The 21,285-nt window shown below is 39.9% G+C and overlaps 1 protein-coding gene and 3 non-coding genes across 11 annotated transcripts in view; 2 read left to right on the forward strand and 2 right to left on the reverse strand.

The window, feature by feature from the left end:
* The window catches only part of SGCG (sarcoglycan gamma), a 139,062-nt gene that overhangs the window by 75,135 nt on the left and 42,642 nt on the right, over positions 1-21,285 (reverse strand). For 2 of the 8 annotated variants that reach the window (XM_040543994.1, XM_040543993.1), the window contains exon 1: positions 20,527-20,621. The exons of 4 other annotated variants lie outside the window; for them this stretch is intronic. The gene's annotated coding sequence lies outside the window, so the exon portion shown is untranslated. Of the gene's footprint in view, positions 1-1,779; positions 1,831-20,526; positions 20,650-21,285 lie in introns of those variants that run through there. 2 more of the 8 variants (XM_040543992.1, XM_040543990.1) reach the window with 2 other exon arrangements.
* On the forward strand, positions 2,520-2,593 carry TRNAN-GUU. Its single transcript has one exon. It is a non-coding gene; the product is annotated as a tRNA-Asn (tRNA).
* On the forward strand, positions 11,549-11,630 carry TRNAS-UGA. The gene has a single exon. It is a non-coding gene; the product is annotated as a tRNA-Ser (tRNA).
* Positions 19,115-19,188, reverse strand: TRNAN-GUU. Its single transcript has one exon. It is a non-coding gene; the product is annotated as a tRNA-Asn (tRNA).

The following is a 21,285-nucleotide window of genomic DNA, read 5'->3' on the forward strand; positions in this document are numbered from 1 at the left end:
TCCAAGTTACTTGCTGAACAGCAGGTGCAACTACTTTTGATACAGCTTCCTCTGACTAGCATACAGTGCTGGAATTACTGGTGTTATAGCTGCATTTGGAGTCAAGAAATGTGCTACTCTTTTCCATCTTTGTGACAATTCTAGATAGATGTCTCCAACAGATCTGAAAGCTGGCTGTAGTAGTTGGATTTGGTAAGAAAGGAAAATGCATTAAACATCTATATGGAACAGAGTTTAAAATGTGGTTCTGTTGCAGACATAGATAAATATTTTATTCCTATTCACTTAACTAAGATTCAATGCTTAATGAGATGTTCTCCCTCTAGCAGAAAAATATACTGCATTTCCTAGATCTGAAGAAAGTTTCATTCTACTTAAATGTTACTAACATATATATAGATGAGAAAATGCTGATTTCCAGTTTAATATACCAACTGAAATTTTCTTTAACATGATCTTCACACTCTTAACCCTCCCCCTCCCCCCCCCCCCCCCCACTTCTGGACTGCAATAATGAAGTTTATTGTCTATCCCAAGATGCTGCTTGGTTTAACTAACATACTTGACGATATGCCAAAATTGCCTTTTTTTTTTTTTTTTGTAGAGAAGGAACTTGTTTCTGTGAATTCTGACTCTACTTGTAACCTGTTTAGGACATTAAGAGGTTAAAAAATAAACAGGTCAGCTAAAATATCATATGCAGAACTTCCCCCACACCCTCCTCTTTCTTCCTCCACACCTAATAGGGGACTATTTTAATTTAAGATGCTTCTACTGTCTTGCAAATTGATCTGAAGAAGATTAAGACACTCCAGCTTGAAGTAACAGCTAAGCATGCAGAAACATTGTGGTGGGGACTCCAGTATCAGTAGTGAGTGTTAAGCCTTGGAGGACTCCTTAGTGTAACCTTCCCTTCCTCTTAAATAAAGGGGGAGGAAACTAGGGATCTACACTTGTCCACTTCCCAACAACAGAACATGCTTATACACTGTTACTGTCTCCTCGTCAGGAATCTCCCACCTGTGCAGCTTCCAGAAATTTTGCAACCTGTTTGTCATTCCATGAATACTTTTAGTAATATTTTAGGGAAATACTGTTTATTGGCCAACCATTCAAAAGAACATCAAGGTAGATGTCATCAGTGGAGCAAATTTTAGAAAACAGAAATTAAGAATTCTTGTCCTAAAGTATTTGCCCAGTATGTGAGAAATCAAAGGGAATTAATGTAGTCCACTCAGACGACGGGAGAAATTCAGGATAATAGTCAAGCCTAGATCCTAAAAAGTTATTTAGCTCAGGATCCAGCAATAGTTTAACTGAAGGTGAATTTCAGTGAACTCCCAAACTTGAAATTGCTTTCAGATCTTCCAGCCTAGGGCAGTCAGATACAATGGGTTCAGAAGCCATCCAAATGCTAATTGTGGCAAGCACATAAAGACTGTCAATTCCAATGCCATAACTTTCATTCATCCTTCACCCCCTCACTTAGTCCACTGCCATCCCTGCCCACATCTCTTTTTTGTATCTGCTACTCAAATGGTGAACAAATCAAGAAGGAAGGAACAAAAAGACTAATTACTAATTAAGAATTCTGCTGAAAAATAAGGAAGTACAATGAGATCAGAGTGTTGCACAGCTTACAGGATAAGAGGCAAAGGCAACTCCCACTGCTCATGCTGGGAAAGGAAGCATGAAGCATAGTGGAGATATTCCATTCCCTTCATAGTGGAGATATACCACAAATTGAGGCCCAAAAGTAAAACACAGTAATTCACTTACATTTATTATTTTAGCTGATAGTACTTCCTGAGTTCTGCACCTCAGCAGTACCTGCCAAATACTAGAATGAATCACAAGAGAATGATCAAATCTGCCTTTTTCATTCCTTTTTCTCATGAATAAAGGGAAATTAGAATGAAGGGAAATAAGAATAAAATATAAATGCAGAAAATGTTACTATTTAAAAAAAATCTTTCTTGGAAGCAGTTATAACCCTATCTTCTGTAATTAAAACATCAAAATCTTCCTGAATGATAAAAAATGCATTATAGACTCAACACCAGTCACCTAACCTCCTTTTATAGAGACATGGGAGGTTTTACCATATCTACCTTAAATACATCCTTGAGGAGGTGGCAAATCGTGTCCTGGCCTCTCCATTTTCCATGGAGGGAGCCTAGCTAGGTCTGGCTGTTATCTGTGATTAGTAAGGTGAATTCTGGTCTGCACAGCTACATCCAAACGGGTGAACTGTAATAACTGTGTGCCAAAGAGTCCTGGAAGGTTTCAATTAGTTAAGATTTTTGTAGTTTTCAGTTGCAATGCAGAGTCAGCACTGATGCTACCTTGGCTAAGCTGAATGTCTGTTTACCACCTACCTAAACAAATGTGATACACATGTATTAGATACAGACCTCCTTTTGATTACGTAATGAAAAACAAATGATGCTGTTACACCACCAAAGTGTAAGAACAACAGCATGGAATTAAATTAAAAATCAAAAGCTCTAAGTTTCTGTGTCTCTGTGGCGCAATGGGTTAGCGCGTTCGGCTGTTAACCGAAAGGTTGGTGGTTCGAGCCCACCCAGGGACGGGCTGCAAGGTTTCTGGTCGTGATCTTATGGAATGTGAGCCTGGCAAACAGCAAAGTCACGACCCTCACCTTTAGAAGAGCCAAATTCCAGCTCTTTAAACATTCCATTAGTGGATGAGATCCCCTGGGAAACAGTCCTCAGGGACAGACGAGCTGGTAACTCTTGAAGGACACTTTTCTTAGAGCACAACAGCTGTCCATCCCCGTGCCTAAGAAATCAAGCAGGGAAGGCAGGAAATGGAACAGCTCAGCAAGTACCTGATGGGCAAACTACAGCGTAAGAGAGAAATGCACAGGCAGCGGAAGCAGGGACATGGGGCCTGGGAAGAGCACAGGGATGCTGTCTGCACATGCAGGGATGGGATCAGGAGAGCCAAGGCACAGATGGAACTGAGCTTGGCAAGGGATGCAAAGAATTACAAAAAGTGATTCTAGAGCTACCTTGCTTAAAAAAGAAAGGCCAAAGAGAGTGTTCCCGTCTGACAAACAAGAAGGGAGAACTGGTAACGACAGACATGGAGAAGGCTGAGGTACTCAACAGGTTCTTTGCTGCAGTCTCAGCAGGTTCTTTGCTTCAGTCTCCACTGCCAGTCAGGCTTCCCACAGCTCTCAAGTCCCTGAACCTCTGGGCAGGGGCTCGGGCAGCAAAGTCCCTCCCACCACTGTAAGCAAAGAGCAGGTTTGAGACCACCTGATGGAACTGAACAGGTACAAGTCTATGGGGCCCAAAGCCGTGCATCCCAGGGTCCCGAGGGAACTGGTTGACGGAGTTGCCAAGCCTCTCTCCATCATGTTTGAAAAGTCCTGGCAGTCAGGTGAAGTCCCTGGTGACTGGAAAAAGGAAAACATCACTCCAGTTTTAAAAAGGGTTGAAAGGAGGACCCAGGGAACTACAGACCAGTGAGCCCCACCTCTGTGCCCACCTCTGTGCCTGGGAAGATCGTAGTATCATAACATCACAGTATGGTTTGGGCTGAAATGGACCTTAAAGACCATCTAATCCCAATGGCCCTGCCATTGGCAGGGACACCTCCCACCAGACCAGGTTGCTCAAAGCCCCATCCAACCTGGCCTCGAACACCTCCAGGTATGGGGCATCCACAGCTTCTCTTTGCAACCTGTGCCAGGGCCTCACCACCCTCATAGCAAAGATCATGGAACAGATCCTCCTGGAAGCAATGTTAAGGCACATGCAAGACAAGGAGATGATCCAAAGTCAGCCAGCCTGGCATTGCCAAGGGTAAATAGTGCCTGACCAATCTGGTGGCCTTCTAAGACGGAGTGTCTGTTTCTGTTGAAAAGGGAACACTGACTGATGTCATCTACCTGGACTTCTGTAAGGCCTTTGACACCGTCCCACATGACATCCTGAACTATAAATTGGAGGGAGATGGATTTGATGGGTGGACTGTTCAGTAGATAAGGAATTGGCTTGATGGTCTGTTGTGGTTTAACCCAGCCGGCAGCTAAACACCACACAGCTGTTCGCTCACCCTCCCCCCTCCCTCTCTGGGATGGGGGAGAGAAACGGGAAAGTGAAGCCTGTGAGCTGAGATAAAGACAGTTTATTAAGACAGGAAAATAATAATAACAATAATAACAATAATAAGAATAATAATAGTATTACTAATAATAATGTGTATGAAACAAGTGATGCACAATGCAACTGCTCACCACCCGTTGACCGATGCCCAGCCTATCCCCGAGCAGCTGGCCCCCCACCCCGGCTAGCCACCCCTATATATTGTTTAGCATGACGTCAGATGGTATGGAATACCCCTTTGGCCAGTTTGGGTCAGCTGTCCTGGGCCTGTCCCCTCCCAGCTCCTGCTGCACCCCTAGCCTACTCGCTGGCAGGACAGAGCGAGAAGCTGAAAAGTCCTTGGCTTGGTGTAAGCACTGCTCTGCAACAATTAAAACATCAGCATGTTATCAGCACTCTTCTCATCCTAATCCAAAACATAGCACCCTACCAGCTACTAGGAGGAAAATTAACTCCATCCTAACTGAAACCAGGACACGGTCGCACCCAGAGAGTTGTGGTCAATGGCTCAACATCTAGGTGGAGGCTGGTGCTGAGTGGTGTTCCTCAGGGGTCTGTCTTGGGACCAATATTGTTTAATATCTTTATCAATGACATAGACAGTGGGATTGAGTGCACCCTCAGCAAGTTTGCAGATGACACCAAGCTGAGTGGTGCAGTTGATAACACTAGAAGGAAGGGATGCCATCCAGAGGGACCTGGACAAGCCTGAAAAGTGGGCCCATGTGAACCTTATGAGGTTCAATTCTAGGTGCAAGGTGCTGCACCTGGGCTGGGGCAATCCCAGACATGAGTACAGCCTGGGTGAGGAATTCATTGAGAGCAGCCCTGCAGAGAAGGACTTGGGAGTTCTGGTGGATGAAAAGCTCGACATGAGCCAGCAGTGCATGCCTGCAGCCCAGAAGGCCAGCTGCGTCCTGGGCTGCACCAACAGAGGGGTGGGCAGTGGGTGGAGGGAGGGGATTGTGCCCCTCTGCTCTGCCCTTGTGAGGCCCCACCTGGAGTGCTGCGTCCAGGGCTGGGGCCCCCTGCACAAGAAGGATATGGAGCTGTTTGAGCGAGTCCAAAGGAGGGCCACAAAGATGATCAAGGGGCTGGAGCACCTCTCCTGTGAAGAAAGGCTGAGAGAGCTGGGGCTGTTCTGCCTGGAGAAGAGAAGGCTCTGGGGAGACCTAATAGCGGCTTTTCAGTACATAAGGGCACTTATAAAAAAGATGGAGAAAGACTTTTTACACAAGCAGACAGCAATAGGACAAGGGGGAACTGTTTTAAACTTAAAGAGGGGAGATTTGTATTAGACATTAGGAGGAAAATGTTTACTCGGAGGGTGGTGAGGCACTGGAACGCACTGCCCAGAGAAGCTGTGGATGCCCCATCCCTGGAGGTGTTCAAGGCCAGGCTGGATGGGGCTTTGGGCAACCTGGTCTGGTGGAAGGTGTCCCTGGGGGGGTTGGAACTGGGTGGTCTTTAAGGTCCCTTCCAACCCAAACCACTCTGTGATTCTGAATTAAGCCCAGCATTAGAGGAAGCCATTCAAAATATCTTTTCTGAACTTTTATGGCTTTACTAATAACATGCAACTTCTTCCTGTTTGAAAAGTCAGTCCTAAAAAGCAGGTTGTATTTTAATTTTTACATATAATCATAAAGATCCAATAATAGAAGATACAATATTCATCCATTCTGGAATAAGTTTGTAATTACACAAATAAGGGCCCACTAAGAGTGCTGCATCCAGGTCTGAGGCTCCCAGCACAAGAAGGATGTAGACTTAATAGAGTGGGTCCAGAGGAGAGCCACAAAGATGATCGAGGGGCTAGAGAACCTCTCCTGTGAAAACAGGCTGAGGGAGCTGGGATTGCTCATCCCTGGAGAAGAGAGGGCTCTAAGGAGACTTCATTGTGGCCTTATAGTACTTAGAGGTGGCCTATAAAAAAGATGGAGAACAACAAACAACATTTTACACACATAGATATTGATAGGAAAGGTGGAATAGTTTTCAACTGCAAGCAGGAAGCCATTCTATGATTCCAGCCCAAGCCATTCTATGATTCTGTTCTTTAAAGTTAATAAAACTCCTGTCTGTATGGAAAATAAGAAAATAAGTGTTCATTTTGTCTACTGTGTAAAGGGCTTTCTCACTAGAAAGGACAAAACAAAATTAAAACCACAAGGATGACTTGAGGATCTTATGTTTCCACCCCTAATTATCAAATGATAGTCTTTACAGGATTATAAATTACACGGAGAACTGAATACTGCAGCTCTCTTATTCTGATCATTTGATCTTTCCAGGTATCAAAAGGCTTTTCTTCAGGTCAAAGTGGAAGGTTTCCCTTTGGGCTTTTATGCCTTGCAAGTAACACATCTTTACAATGTGATCCAGGTATTAGCAGAAACTGCAAGAAGAGAAACAGGCAGAAGATGGCTGGCAAAATTACTGAATTTTTACTATAATCTCTCTGAGGGAGTTTTTATTTTTTTTCACTGGGATTTTATTGCTTTTATTTAGTAACAGCTAAATGATTTTCTTATTCAGAATAGACATGCACACTACACGGAATTTAGACAAGGCCTTTCTGTTCAGTCTTTAGTATGGCAACTCATTGAAAAAGTCTAGCATTGAATTCTTAGGGTACTTTGAAAGCACCTTAATGGGCATAACTCTGAATAAAGAATTATATATTATATACCTTATTATATATAAAGCATAACTCCATATATGTAAAACCAAAGAACTGTTTTAGTTACCAGACGAGGTTGTGATATTTACCATCTACAACATATAATTTATGTTTTTATGGTATGTGATGTAACCCAGGCATCCAATTTAAATAATTTTAAAATATAACTATATTAGGCAGCATAACAATCAATTGAAATCAGAAGTAAAACATGACAATTAGAAGTAGATATATAGTCACGCCAACATCTAGGAACACAACTACCCAAGGTCAGACAGTCAACAGCAATAGGAACAACTGGCAACACAACTTGATATGAGAAGTTGATTGATTTCAGCACTTAACAATATCTTTGAAAATATTCTGAAGTTGTAATTACAGAATCATAGAATGGCTCGGATTGGAAGGGACTTCAAAGATCATCTAGTTCCACCCTCCTGACAGGGATGCCACCCACGAGACCAGGTTGCTCAGGGCCTCATCTAACCTGGTCTTGAATACCTCCAGGGATGGGGCATCCACAGTTTCTCTGGGCAACCTGTGCCAGTGCCTCACCACCCTCTGAGTGAGGAACTTCCTCCTAACCTCTAAACTAAATATCCCCTCTTTTAGTTTAGGTAACCATTCCCCCCATCCTGTCATTAATATTACAGGAATATTACATTAATATCATGTAATAATCATGGGGATTAAAATTCAACAAAAATATTTTTTAACCAATTAAGATTCATGGAAATAAAGGTAAAAAAGGAGAAATAAACCATCATGAACTAAGTACTAGAACATGTTTCTAATGAAAAGATACTTATTAAAATAAATTTGTATCATTGCAAAGTCTTGTAAATTATTAAAGTACTATATAAAAAAATATTGACCCTTCTTTTATTGATCTACTTTTTCATACATTGATTATATTTCCAATACTGGAGTTCAAACTGTTGTCTTTTGATCTCTGTTCTCTGAGTTTATTACTTTTGTGGTTCTACAATACTTGATACTGAAAATGTTTACTAAATGAATGCAATTTTTTACACAAATCAGCTCTTCAAGCCTTTAAGTACAGAAGAAACAATTCAAGTAGTTTTCCTGTAACAGAATACACTAAATCCCAGAAAACTAGCACTGAAGCAGATGGGAATTTTGTAGTCTAACAGCCAGCAGTTCCTGAACTAGACACAAGATATTCTTTGCCAAGAACACAAATTAGCTCACAAGTAAGTCCTCCTCTAACCTAAAATACATGATGTTTAAAAATAGATGAAGTAATTACAAACCTATGGAGAAGGGGAAACAGAAATAATTCTTTCCTTGCCAGTCTCCTTACCCCTGCTTGAAGCCAACCATCTGTATGGGCTGGAAAGGCAGCACTTTTGTAAATATACTTAGCAGACATTTAACATCGTAATTGCTTTATTATAATTTATAAGTGATAATATGGATGTGGCTACTCTGTTTAAGAGAATTATAGAGCTTATAATGTGGATGCCAGATAACCCTTTGACTCTTCCACAGGTGCATGTGAATCTACTAGTATGGATCTAGCTCTTAATTTGGATTTTTTTTTAACCTTTACATACTCGACTTTCCTGCCTTTAGAAAGCCCTAGTCTTTCAATTTCTCTTTCATGTAGCTTTCTGCTTTGTTTAAAAACAAACAAAAGCACACACAAAAAAATCACAAAAGAACGAAAAAGAAAAACCAGTATGACATACTATTTACATTGAACTGACTCATCTGCAGAAATCTTTAGATCTAGCACACGGATCTTGGTAAAACTGGTTGCAGTACTGGATGTAGATCCTGTATATGGACCAGCACTAGGGGAGAATCAGATATTTTGGCAGAGCACTTCACTTCCTTCCTAATTTATTTACAGCGGGACAGTGAGAATGCTAAGGAATCCCAGATTCCCTTCTGACCATTGGGTGGTGGGATTGTCTTATTTCTGTGTATTCCAGAAACTGAATCAGCTCTTCCATATAAAGCTATCCTTACCTGTGTTCTTTGTCTTTCCCTTGCCCATGCAATTAACTCTCCATTTCTTACTTATTTTAAACAGACTTAGTCTCCTCTCTAATCAGCTGCTTCTCCCAGGTTTTGTTGAATCTCCTTCTCCTTCTCTACCTTCTTACAGTCTTAGCATCTTCCTTTTTCCCTTTACACAGTCTCAATTTTCTTTCTCATGTCTTCTCGGATTCTTACCCTTCAGTCTAATTCTCTGACTACCACTCTTAACAGTTGTCCAACTATTCCATTTTCAATTATTTATATCTTAATATGCCTCCTCTCCTTTTGTTCTCTTAATCTTTACATTTATTGATAATTCCAACCTTTTTGTCACATCTATTGCTAGCATTTCTTCCAGGTCCTAAACTCTTGGATGACCCGGCTCTCTTCTTGTTTCTTCGAGGAACCCATCTTTGCCTACTGCTTTCCTCTCCTTGTTTGGCTTTTGTTCCCTCTGCCTTAAAATCAAGTCTTCCTCTATCTTCCTTACAGACTCCAGCAGAGGTGGTGAGAGAAAGGTCTCAGCTCTCATATCCAGCTTCCAGACCCCAACCTATTGCAGGAAGAACTGTGCTTCATTTCTATATTCCTTAAAGAAGAATAACTAGTCATTCTGTGGTGACTGCACATGAATCTGGTCTGGAGAAAAGTTGTGAGATACCAAAGTACGAGCAGAGCTTAAAAGACTAGCTGAAACATTTATTTCAGGGATGGTGAACTGTCATTTTTGGGGTTAAAAACTGAGGTAAATTCAGACAGACTTTCACAGGGTATAAAATGCGTACTTTGGTACATGTTGTCACCCATTTGCTAACCAAGGACATTTTCTGTGCTAAGAATTTTCATACTTCACATCTAGAATAGTAAACTAGACATGGTTAACGCATGTACTGTGAACATCCATACTGTCCAACCGATAGCATGCCTCCTGGAATAGTTCAGCCTGTGCCACTGGGCACCCTGCCAGACACGGCTATGGTCACTTCATGGTCTGGTCATAGCACAGATGAGGGCTCCCAGAGGAGCACTCTGTTTTGCTAAGGATGAAAATGAGTTACACAGATGCAAGTTGTGTCATGCCATTTGCCTTCAAAGCTGAGGATTAGCCTTTGCTAGCACATATGTGGCATACTCAAAAAAAAAAAAAAAAGAAAATAAAATTCGGCTCCTTTCAAGTAAACGTTATCCTCATTGTCCACTTAAGCAAACTATTTCTCCCTCATTGGTTTGTGTTAACAAGAGCTTGTGACACCATTTAAATGGTCTTAATTAAATATATTGAACTGAATAGTAAGAAGTTCCAAAATAGTAAGCAATAATCATTTTCCTACACGGATTAAATTCAATGGACATTGCACTAACTTTCTTTTGAGGAGATTACCAAGATTATAAAATCCCTGTGTGGTGAACAAGAATGCCATCTGTTACGCAGTTTCAAATATTTGCCTCAGAAAAATGTTCTTGATTTTATAAAAGGGAATAATTCCTCACTTGAAACAGAAAAAGGTTGTCACCTTCTGAGTGCCCAAAGGAAGTGAAATGTTTTGCATCATGTCGTAGCTCCATCAGGATATGTAGCCCAATGAACAATTTGACATTTCATGAAATTCAAATTATTACTCTTGGTAACATATTTTTACACCGCAACTCGTGGCACTTGCCAAAGCAATATATTCAGACCTAGAAGAAAGTGTCAGACAAAAATAAAAAAAAGAGGAAATGTGAGTCTGCCATTCATTTCCAGACTGCTCTATGGAACTATTTCAGTATTCTCACTTATCTATTAAAATCTCTGCTGTCCTCCAGAGAAAATCTCATTCAGTTGGATTTATAGTATCATTAGCAAATCTTGAAACATACAGCAGTTGCCAGACAACTACAGAAAAAATGTATTTGTAAGAAATTACCTTTGTTTGTTAAGCAAGACTATGTGACTTTGCATGACAATGGACTAGGAACAAGCCCAAAGTACCCCTGGAAGTCTAAACTCAGGGGACATTGTACTCCTATTCAAGAACTGTAACTTAAAGCATTCTTCCCTGATTGCTTGCAAACTTCTGATGGTCTCTGTTTGCCTAGCTTACATTTTACTTATTCCTAAGAGACTGTTCCTTTGAAAAACTCTTGAGTAGGTGATCTTACCTAAAAAAAAAAGGCATCATTTAACCAAGTACAATAAAAAAGGGGTACATTTTGGCTTAAACTGCCATTATTGCTTTTTTATTTAGTCAAAATATCACGATAGGTTTAATCTGTAGGTATATAACCCTGTGTATCTTCCACTGAAGAAGCTATTCAGGCCTACCTACACTAGCTATTTTGCTCAAACGAGAGGGGCCAAAAAAAACCACCCTAAAAATCCAGTGTCAGACCATGACTCAAGTATGGCAGGGTACATATAAAGTAGTTTATGAAGTCCCTGGTAAGCAGATTTTCTGTCTTTATGTTCTGCTTATCAACCAATATTAACTTAACACCTGACTTATGATTCCCCTGAGTTATCCCACACAGGAATTCTTATATGTTACAAACAGCCATGGTACGGGAACGACTGGCCCTCACTAGCTCTAATCATGAAGCACTTCAGACAAGATATTCAAACAGACAGTACATCTTTTATGATTACAGCAATAATATTCTGAGACAAACTGGGAATCTGTGTTGGCAGGTGTTTCATCTAGAAGGAGTGTTGAGAAACAGCAAAGCAAGAAGCCACATTTGTGTCACGGTGGCCGAGTGGTTAAGGCGTTGGACTTGAAATCCGATGGGGTTTCCCCACACAGGTTCGAATCCTGTCCGTGACGTGAGTGCAGTTTTTGGGCTCAGGGTGGCGGCTGCAGTGCTGCTCCCCAGCACAGTCTCTGTGGCACAATCGGTTAGCACGTTCGTCTGGCCGCACCTCGAGTACTGTGTTCAGTTTTGGGCCCCTCGCCACAAGAAGGACACCGAGGTGCTCGAGCGAGTCCAGAGAAGGGCAACGAAGCTGGTGGTGCCTGGTGACAGGACGAGGGGGAATGGGCTAAAGTTGCGCCAGGGGAGGTTTAGGTTGGATATTAGGAAGAACTTCTTTACTGAAATGGTTGTTAGGCATTGGAATGGGCTACCCTGGGAAGTGGTTGAGTCACCATCCCTGGAGGTCTTTAAAAGACGTTTAGATGTTGAGCTTAGTGATAAGGTTTAGTGGAGGACTTGTTAGTGTTAGGTCAGAGGTTGGACGAGGTGATCTTGGAGGCCTCTTCCAACCTAGATGATTCTGTGATTCTGTGATTTATGCTTACCACTTATCAGTGGTAAGCACTGATCACTGCCATTTTTGTTCCCAGTCATTCGGTCTTGAAATGTCCTTCAGCTAAGTTAAAAAAAAAAAAAAGGAGGGTGACAACCTGCACAAGCAAGTGACAGGTGATGACAATCACTGAAGATTTCCCCTAGGAGGGGACCGAGACACCCATCCACTGACCTCACCTATGTTTTTGGAGTTTTGCTGCTTGCTGCATGATCAGACCTAGGGTGTTGCAGAGGGAACACTGAGGCTTATCTGGCCCTTGGGGCTCATTGTGTGGTCAGCAATGATGTTCGTAAGGGTGACGCTGAGCATGACCCTGACTATGAACCTCTGGGGGAAAGTGAAGGGCAAAAGGGCCAGCTGCTTTTTCTTTTCAGCCCTTCCAGTCAAAAAGAAAGGTTCATAGAGCAGTGGACACATTCTGCAAGTTAACACCTCGTTGCTCAGCTGGTGTCAGAAGCTGAGCTTTGGCTTTTATGACCACAGGAATCTCAGAGGAATGAGAACTGTTTAGAAGAGATGGGATCCATATGACCAAGTAGGGAAAGAGCATTTCTGGTAACTTGTTGAAGGCTTTAATCTAGGTGTACCAGGGGAGTGCTGCTATATCCTTATGAGAAATGAATGCATGGGGGGCAGCATGATGAAGAAGGCTCTGTCCCTTTCTCTATAAAAGCAGCATAACTGGGGCACATCTCCAATGTCTGTACATGAATGAAGACAGCACAGGAAACAAACAACAGCAATTAGAAGTCCATGCACAGTCTTAGAGCAATGACCCCACTGGACTTACAGAAATACACTTGGATAGCCTACATGACCGGAGAGTTGCAATGGATGGATTAGAAGCACTCAGGAGAGAAAGGCTGGGGAGGCATGGTGGAAAAGGGTTGCATTCTGTGCAAAGGGATGAGTCAAATGCATACAGTTTTGCTTTGAAACTGGAAAGGAGACATTCAAGAGTTTATGGGAAAGGATCAAAGGAGACAGATCAAAGGACAAGTGATGTTCTGCTAAGAGTCTGCTATGAAGTTCCTCATCAAGTACTGCAGAAGGTTGGACTAGATTAATCTAGGATTCTCCCAGCCTTCACAAATGGCCTTTTATCACCACTAATAATTCACCTATTTCATTCTTGAGTACTTTTAGAGGTCTTCAGTGAATATCTTCTGATTTTGAAATATTACTATGTATTTTATCTATATGTCCCATACAGATAAGCTTTTTAATAGTTCTTCCAGTCTGAAATAGATCCCTTGTTGAATACTCCATACAGTGGGGTCCTAGCACAGAAAGTTCTCCAGTTTCTTCCACAAATGAACAGGAACGCATATAATTCATTTTTGTGTGCATGTTACATGTTTGCTTCTCTGACTACTCTTTTTACTCTCTGATATCCATTTACCACAAAAAACAACCTGACAAGTTTGGGTGGTTCTCATGTATAAAAATACCACTAAATCCTTTCTCCAGTGCAGTCCTATGTTGGTTGAGAACCTTGAAAAGTTGTGCATTTAGCCTTGTTAAATGATTTTGCATATTAAATGGAGATATAATGCTACTCTGTGAAGCCTTTTTGAATCATAAGTTGGAAATACGTTGAAGAAAAAAGCAATGGAACTAGATGCAGAGGCTAGAAATCCTTGTGTTTTCCCTTCCTAATTTAAGTGATTGATCACAGACAGGATTTTAAAAATATGAAACAAGAATTATTTGACTTTTCATCTAGAAAGCCTTAACTGTGCCTTTTTAACATGTAACTAAACTACAATTTCAAAATTCACTTTCCTTTTCAGTAGTGAAGGAAGCAAAATACTTTCTTATTTATACTATGTCTCATTATATATTTTAGATGTCTGCCCTTTTCTGATGAATTTTTAATGTTAATTAACACAAATTGATGTGCTTCTTTTGCACTGCAGTCCTGGACATAAAGGCTTTATTACGTATTTTATTTACACAGGAGAAAACAGATTCATTTAAATGTGTATTAGAAACATAAGGAAATCATCAAATGACACGTACAGCAGAAGCTATTTTTGGTGATGTTGACTTCACATGTTTAGGTAGCAACCGACTCTATGTTTCTTCAGTGATTATGACAAAGCAATAATGCAAAAACACAGAAGATGAAGAACACAGTAAAATGTGTAAATACTTCTTTTTGATGAATATGCTGCTTTCTGGATTAAAACCAACAGGTACGATGTTAGAGTTATAAAATACATAGCTAATCTTTCACTCAGCTGTAAAAATAAATGAAGCATAAACAAAAGCTAGAAGTGCATGTAGAGTATGTATGCATTCCAAAATAAACCAGAGGAAAATCTCTCATTCAACATAACATATACACTTTTTGTATCTCAAAGTAGATATTTTTCATAGGAAATATTTTAACTGAAATGGAAATAAATGGTTATTACTAAAATTCCTAACTTTCCATTAAAGTTGATTTACATCAGTAAATCTAATACTGTGATCTGAAAAGTAAGACTTATAGTTTGCACATTTCTTAATTTTAAAGATCCTACTTTGGGAAAATTGAAAACATTTTCTGTTAGGATCAAAGAACAAGCACATTGCATTCTCCAGAAAGCATGTCTCTAGTTTCTAAAGTCATTCTTTGGACGTATATGGGAAAAACATTCATAGAGCATGTGTATAACTTGTCTTTTTAAATTCAGATTAAACATTTCCATCGGTTTTATAGTCTGAGATCAGAGAATCAACCCAGAAGATAAAAAAAAAACTTGGAATAAAGTAATAGGAAAGTCTACTAATTGCTTTCTGCTATGTATGCACCCATTACAGTTTTATTTACAATTGTGACCATGAACAATGAGCAACTGACTAGTTTCAGAGCTTTGAAACTTGTATCACAGTTGTGACAACAGAATTAGAGGCTTAAGACCTACTACCTAAACTATTTCTTGTAAGTCCAAAGAAAACTGCATGTCATGCTGAAGAACAGGTTCTGACATGCTGTTAAGAAGGTTCTTTGTCACTTATGTGCATGTTCAGACTGCTTACTACACGCATTCCAGGTTGAATTAGACTCCTATTTCAAGAGAACAACTTACTTCACTGAATGGTGATTTCTCATTTAAGCGTTTCTCCAGGAACAGAAAGAGCCACAAATTAGGCTTTCTAACCTCAGATTCTTGGAAAGTCTACACAACGTTCTATGTGCAATTTTATTACAAAATGAAGGTACATGGTGCTAGATCTTGGTACAGTAAATTCAATACTGAATAGACTTGAGGATAAAAGGAAAAGGCTAAATAATGGGTACACTCCGGAAAGAAAACTAAAACGTAAGTGGACACTGTAAAATAGGGACAGAAAGTTCCAAGGGAATGCTGAAGAAAGTCACAAAGTGAATGGAAAGGTATCAAAAAAATTAAATTTTCTGATAAAGCAAAGGATGAGAAACTAATTTAGCTTTCTGCACTCTTTACTTTCCTTATTTTACTATTTAGCCATTTATATGTTTCACTTACTCAACAGCCCAAATTCAAAGTTTATTTCTAGACAAGTTTCTAGACTTACAGGTTTGAATTTTCTCCTGAGTTAAAGTCATATTTTACTAGATACTTGAGTATTTCTGATACAGGATGACAGTAATTTTAATGTTCTTAATTTAGCTAGCATTTTAGATGTTTTCAGTATGACTAAGGGGATATGGCTTTATCTTCCATAAACATAATTAAAATCAGTTAACAAAGCAAATTACCAGCTGTGAATCACAGCACTATCAGTTCAATAACTGTGTAACTAAAAGCAAAATTAATAAAAGATATGGAAATAATTATTTTTTTAAGTACTTTTCACAGACTCAGAAAGTTTTTACTAACAGAATTTCAATGAAATATAAAATTCAAAAAGAATTTGGGGTACTCAGATAAACACAAGCAATGGTTTTATCAAGTATAACTTTTAACAGTTTCTTCTGCGTTATGCTAATGAATTAAATGAACTGCATTTCTGCTTACCAGCATTATCTTCTTACATGCACCGAACATAGCTGTTAAATGACTCATGAAATCATGCAAAATGAAATGTAGCATGAGCAGCAAAAATGTACCATCTCCTATCCTGGTTTGTGTAGCTGCCCATACTACATAAAGCTGTCTCCATCTACGTAAAATTGTATACTACATCCGTCCTTCATAAAACTTCATCCATATCACATAAAACTTGGCTGAGGGTCCCCTCTGGGTAAACATGCATCTCTAGCCCTCAAATATGACTGTCTTTTTGTGGAACAGGAATACGTGTTAGAAGCCTTTCAGTGCGACAAGAAGGTACAAGGCTTATCTGGATACTACTACAGGAATGTGGTGGTGGCTGGGTGGAGAATGGATTGAGAGCAGCTATGAACAGAAGGACTTGGGAGTGTTGGTTGACAAGAAGCTCAATATGAGCCTGTAATGTATGCTTGCGGCCCAGAAAGCCACCTATATCCTGGGCTGCACCAAAAGCAGCGAGGCCAGCAGGGCAAGGGAGGTGATTCTCCCCCTCTGTTCTGCTCTCATGAGACCCCACCTGGAGCCCTGTGTTCAGCTCTGGGGCCCCCAGCACAAGAAGGACATGGAAGTATTAGAGCGAGTCCAGAGGAGGGCCATGAGGATGATCAGAGGATGAACATCCATTCTATGATTCTATGTGGAGGGAACCAAATCTGACATAGCCTCATCTGCCTCATCCATGCTGACTTTTGGGAGTGTTCAATATGTTCCCTCTCTTGTTTGGCATTCAGGCCAGACCCCAATCAACAAATGAAAACTTTCAGTCCGGCAAACAGTAACTACAGTCTCCCAAATATCTTCCTGTGATTTTTCAGCCCCCAGGGAATGCCGATATTAAAATAATCCTCCCTGTTACTTTTTGCTTGTAAACATTCAATCTGTCCATTTTCTTCCTTGTTTTTCCAAGTAAAATTCAAGCCCCATAATAAAGACAATTTTTACTGATTTATAGGTACTTTAAGCGGGCCAGCAGGGACTGGAGAATACTATTAACTACCAATATCCAATGACATATCTTATTTGGATAAACTGTGATGCCTTCCATGTACTGAAACAAACTTGAAATCTGAAACATCGCAGATTGGATCGACTATTAAGACAATGAGAGGAGTAATCAAGACCAGTACATAATAATAATAACAATAATAACAATAATAACAACAACAATAATAATAATAATAATAATAATAATAATGAGAATATTCTGCAAAATATTTCCCAAAAGATATTAGAATCATTGAAAAATTTAGGATGTAATCATACATTGCTACAAGCTTCATGAAAATGAGACTTAAAACAGTAGAATAAAGCCCATTAAAGGCTCCACTGAGAGACTGCAGTGGACAAGAAGACACTTATTAAATATTAGAACACCTGCATGAGGAAACACCTTGTAAACGTCCCTGTTATGGAAAACCACCAGTAACCTCATTAAACATCTAAGAGAATCAACTTTGAGAATTAAATCCACAGGAAATCCAGGTTACTTAATTCCAACACATGAAAACAATTAAAAACTGCAAGATGTCAGAACCTGTGATTTGAATCTCATACAAAAGGCATTACTTTTGGAATAAATCTCAAATGCTGCTCAAAAAAGAGGAAATTTATATGACCAGAAAATTATTCTCTGACTTTTGGCAGAGGCTTGGGTTTGTATGATACAATTTATTCATTTTTTTCCTTTCAACTGTTCTTTGAAAACTGTTTTCCCATTAATAAGAACATTTTTTTGCATGAAGATCTTCAATATTAAGTATGGCCACACATATTTGTGTAATTACAAACTTATTTCAGTATTTTATCTTCTATTATTGGAACCTTATGATTATACATTAAAAGGGTGGTGAGGCCCTGGCACAGGTTGCAAAGAGAAGCTGTGGATGCCTGGAGGTGTTCGAGGCCAGGTTGGATAGGGCTTTGAGCAACCTGGTCTGGTGGGAGGTGTCCCTGCCAATGGCAGGGCCATTGGGATTAGATGGTCTTTAAGGTCCATTTCAGCCCAAACCATACTGTGATGTTATGATACTACGATCTTCCCAGGCACAGAGGTGGGCACAGAGGTGGGGCTCACTGGTCTGTAGTTCCCTGGGTCCTCCTTTCAACCCTTTTTAAAACTGGAGTGATGTTTTCCTTTTTCCAGTCACCAGGGACTTCACCTGACTGCCAGGACTTTTCAAACATGATGGAGAGAGGCTTGGCAACTCCGTCAACCAGTTCCCTCGGGACCCTGGGATGCACGGCTTTGGGCCCCATAGACTTGTACCTGTTCAGTTCCATCAGGTGGTCTCAAACCTGCTCTTTGCTTACAGTGGTGGGAGGGACTTTGCTGCCCGAGCCCCTGCCCAGAGGTTCAGGGACTTGAGAGCTGTGGGAAGCCTGACTGGCAGTGGAGACTGAAGCAAAGAACCTGCTGAGACTGCAGCAAAGAACCTGTTGAGTACCTCAGCCTTCTCCATGTCTGTCGTTACCAGTTCTCCCTTCTTGTTTGTCAGACGGGAACACTCTCTTTGGCCTTTCTTTTTTAAGCAAGGTAGCTCTAGAATCACTTTTTGTAATTCTTTGCATCCCTTGCCAAGCTCAGTTCCATCTGTGCCTTGGCTCTCCTGATCCCATCCCTGCATGTGCAGACAGCATCCCTGTGCTCTTCCCAGGCCCCATGTCCCTGCTTCCGCTGCCTGTGCATTTCTCTCTTACGCTGTAGTTTGCCCATCAGGTACTTGCTGAGCTGTTCCATTTCCTGCCTTCCCTGCTTGATTTCTTAGGCACGGGGATGGACAGCTGTTGTGCTCTAAGAAAAGTGTCCTTCAAGAGTTACCAGCTCGTCTGTCCCTGAGGACTGTTTCCCAGGGGATCTCATCCACTAATGGAATGTTTAAAGAGCTGGAATTTGGCTCTTCTAAAGGTGAGGGTCGTGACTTTGCTGTTTGCCAGGCTCACATTCCATAAGATCACGACCAGAAACCTTGCAGCCCGTCCCTGGGTGGGCTCGAACCACCAACCTTTCGGTTAACAGCCGAACGCGCTAACCCATTGCGCCACAGAGACACAGAAACTTAGAGCTTTTGATTTTTAATTTAATTCCATGCTGTTGTTCTTACACTTTGGTGGTGTAACAGCATCATTTGTTTTTCATTACGTAATCAAAAGGAGGTCTGTATCTAATACATGTGTATCACATTTGTTTAGGTAGGTGGTAAACAGACATTCAGCTTAGCCAAGGTAGCATCAGTGCTGACTCTGCATTGCAATTGAAAACTACAAAAATCTTAACTAATTGAAACCTTCCAGGACTCTTTGGCACACAGTTATTACAGTTCACCCGTTTGGATGTAGCTGTGCAGACCAGAATTCACCTTACTAATCACAGATAACAGCCAGACCTAGCTAGGCTCCCTCCATGGAAAATGGAGAGGCCAGGACATGATTTGCCACCTCCTCAAGAATGTATTTTAGATCTGGTAAAACCTCCTGTATCTCTATAAAAAGGAGGTTAGGTGACTGGTGTTGATGCAGTCAAATCACATTCCTATACTTTGGTAATAACAAAGTTTATTCTGATGCATGATTAAATATTCAGTGCTAGCACCTGACAGAGACACACCAAGTATCTTCCACTAAATCATTTGATAATATGTCACTAACCCACTGATATTTACTTAGCCATTTTCTTGCAGTCATTGAAATTATCCAAGAGAAAGTATATTTGAATTCAAGGAGACTAGAAACCTGTAAAAGGAGTTCTGTATACACAGTTTTACACTACTTATTAATGCAAGTAAGCTAGATTCACATCCAAAGAAGTAATAATTCATTTTGATAACAGTTCCTCAGACAGAAGTTTAGTATCACACTGTTATACCAAAAAGAAGTGTTCAGCAGAAGCAAGGAATCCATTCTTTACTGAATTTAACTTTCAGTATGTGATAGATAAACAGAAAAACTTCAAACTACAGACATCAGATATGTACTTCTGCAAATCAGATTTATATATGTATAAAAATATCTGTGAGTACTCCTAAGATACTGTACAGAATTTAAAAAGTACTAAAAGTTAGCTTCTTAATATTACACAAGTGCAAGTTTATACTTTGCAACTTAATACCACCTCTAACTGTTAAAACAAACATACTTAAATTAACAGAATCTAAAACTATAACTATATAAAAATTAAAACTTAAATTTAGGTACTAAAAAGGATTGTATAAGCAGCAACATGATTCTTAATTGAGGACAGAAAAAGCCTGATATGTTGCACAGAAAATCAGATTGGAGCGAAGTTCAAAATATCCATAGATTAAGCAAAGACCAAACCAAAACCAATTTGATCATTAATATGCTAACATTTTAATATGGAATAAAAAGAAATCTAAAAATGTTACTTACCTTAGAGATCTGAAAGAATGTGGACTTCTGAATAAACTACAATCAGACCCTTCCCAAGAGAGAATTGTCTAACTTTTCCACTACTTGCAAATCTGGAGTGGAAGATATTTTAGGCCTGGCCAAATATCACTGGAAGAAAATTTGCTCACATGTTTGGCTGTGTTTTACATTCCATCCTGTTGCTCTGGCATACAGACACAGCTAATTTTAATCTGTGACATAAGCAGCCAATTCTACTGCTAAAATGGTTGTGTGCTGACTCTAGAAATGAACTGTCCCACTGTAAGATAGAACCAATCCATAATGCATACTAAAATGGCACAACCCGTTTTATCAAAAAACCCAACTGCTTTATTAAAATCTAAGAATATGCAGCACTTCACAGAATTTGAATGTAAATACTATTAGCATAGCTGTTAAGAGCACAAAATAAAAAATAGGAACAAAAGGACTTCTGTTTTCTTTTCTGAATCCGTGTGTAATATCCAACTAAATTTTAAGTCATTTTTTGATAAATACTACTTTTAATACTAATGCTATTCTAACCATTATTCTACTGGCTGGTATATAAAGTTCCTTTCAAAAACCAAATACATAGATTATAACATAGTTATAATAGTATAATATGAATTTTATATAACAATTACATTAACAGTTATTAACCTTCCCCAAAAGTTAAGCTACTCTTGATATTTAAGAAAGATGTATATAAATACCAAGAGCCTTATAAAACAAACAAAAAGAAGTTTCATATATGAG

This window comes from Cygnus olor, chromosome 1, assembly GCF_009769625.2.
Source record: "Cygnus olor isolate bCygOlo1 chromosome 1, bCygOlo1.pri.v2, whole genome shotgun sequence".
Classification (NCBI taxonomy): Eukaryota; Metazoa; Chordata; class Aves; order Anseriformes; family Anatidae; genus Cygnus; species Cygnus olor.